The sequence below is a fragment of the Heterodontus francisci genome, chromosome 10 (assembly GCF_036365525.1).
Source record: "Heterodontus francisci isolate sHetFra1 chromosome 10, sHetFra1.hap1, whole genome shotgun sequence".
NCBI lineage: Eukaryota > Metazoa > Chordata > Chondrichthyes > Heterodontiformes > Heterodontidae > Heterodontus > Heterodontus francisci.
Genome location: NC_090380.1, coordinates 26,271,452 through 26,273,398, shown reverse-complemented (window position 1 = coordinate 26,273,398; position 1,947 = coordinate 26,271,452). Strand labels below are relative to the sequence as shown.

Genomic DNA, 1,947 nt, shown 5'->3' with positions numbered 1-1,947 from the left:
TAGACGGGGGGGGGGGGGGAAAGAGAGGTGAGACGGGGGGGGGGGGGGGAAAGAGAGGTGAGACGGGGGGGGGGGGGGAAAGAGAGGTGGAGACGGGGGGGGGGAAAGGAGAGGTGGAGACGGGGGGGGGGGAAAGAGAGGTGGAGACGGGGGGGGGGGGAAAGAGAGGTGGAGACGGGGGGGGGGGGAAAGAGAGGTGGAGACGGGGGGGGGGGAAAGAGAGGTGGAGACGGGGGGGGGGGGAAAGAGAGGTGGAGACGGGGGGGGGGGGGGGAAGAGAGGTGGAGACGGGGGGGGGGGGAAAGAGAGGTGGAGACGGGGGGGGGGGAAAGAGAGGTGGAGACGGGGGGGGGGGAAAGAGAGGTGGAGACGGGGGGGGGGAAAGAGAGGTGGAGACGGGGGGGGGGGGAAAGAGAGGTGGAGACGGGGGGGGGGGGGGGGAAAGAGAGGTGGAGACGGGGGGGGGGGGGGAAAGAGAGGTGGAGACGGGGGGGGGGGGGGGAGAGAGGAGTGAGGAGGTAGAGCCCCTACCCTCCCTCACAATCTCCCCATCCCACCCCGTCCCATCCCCTTTCACTACCCCCTCCCTACTCCTATTTTGCTGCACCCACCTCTTTCCTCTCCACTGCCCTCCCCATCCTCCCTTCCACCCCCTTCCACCAGCCCCTCCCTCCCAACCCCGCCCTCGACCCACTTCCCTACCCCAACCCCTCTTCCCATCCCCCACCCTCGCGCCTCTCCCTAACTCAGCACCTCACCTGTCCCTCCCCACTCTCCCTACCGCCTCCCCTCCCCGCTCTGTCTCCTCCCCCGCCGATCCCCGTTCTGCTCGCACACTCCCCGGACTCTCTCAGTCGGCTCCATCTTCACTTACCCCCGAAAGCCCAGCCCGGCCGAGTTGTGCTCAGACGCGTCAGTGACTGATGGTCGTTGACTGGAGCGGGCTCCCCCTCGGTGCGGCTGCTTCATCTCCTCAACAGTGAGTCGGCCGCCCGGCAGCCACCGCCAACCGTCACCGCGGCCGCCATCGTCTGCCGCCCGCAGCGCGCATGCGCGCCCAGTGGCCGGCACCGGGCCTGTGAGTGCCGTGGAACCTGAATCTGACAGAAAGTGACTGAGAGCAAGAAACTGCAATTACACACCCTCAGCACGGAGCAAACCACTGCACAGCCAATGATGCACTTTTCAAGCGTACCCACTGTTGTCATGTAGTAAATGTGGATCAATTTGAACACAAGGTTCCAAGAACAGAAGTTGATTGAATGACCAGATCATGTTTTCATGAAATAAAAACAGAAAGTGCTGGAAATACTCAGCTGGCCTATAAGTATCTGTGGAGAGAGAAGCAGAGTTAACGTTTCAGGTCTGTGACCTTTCATCATGTTTTCATGATTTGATTGAGGGGTCAATATTGACCAGCACACGAGGGAGGAATCCCCTGCTCTTGGAAATAGTGCCATTTCAGTAAAAGCTCACTTATTACAGCTGCTGTCTCATCCCTCTGACAAATGTTTGTCAGAATGCTTGTGTGGCTACAGCTTTTTCAAGCTGCGAGGATTTGAAATTGATGAGATCAATATGGGAGGCACCTTGGATATGTTTCATAGCACATCAGAAGAGGAAGACCATCACCATCCCCAGCAGTGACGACATGCTGTGGTGAATCGGGATGTGCCCTGCAGTGAAGTGCACAGGAGAGAGATGTGCACATGCAGGGTGATGCATAGGAGATGGGCCAAGACCACAGGCGACATTACACCACCACAGGGTCTACAGACGGATGCTGAGCTTCTTTGACCTCCCAGAAGAGCAGTGATTCTGCAGGCTTCAGTTGACGCGTCAAATGGTCATAGACATCTACAGTCTGCTAGAAGAAGACCTGCTTCCTGCTGGGCCTGGTGGCATGCATTACCTGTGGCTGTGAAGGTCACCACTGTCCTCAATTTA

At 59.4% G+C, this 1,947-nt stretch overlaps 1 protein-coding gene across 4 annotated transcripts in view; it reads right to left on the bottom strand.

Annotated features, from left to right (window-relative positions):
- fndc3a (fibronectin type III domain containing 3A) overlaps positions 1-1,050 on the bottom strand; it is a 244,190-nt gene extending 243,140 nt beyond the window's left edge. For 3 of the 4 annotated variants that reach the window (XR_010975793.1, XR_010975792.1, XM_068040290.1), the window contains exon 1: positions 875-1,049. The gene's annotated coding sequence lies outside the window, so the exon portion shown is untranslated. Of the gene's footprint in view, positions 1-874 lie in introns of all 4 variants that reach the window. The other variant, XM_068040296.1, reaches the window with a different exon arrangement.
- Between the last annotated feature and the right edge of the window lie 897 nt (positions 1,051-1,947).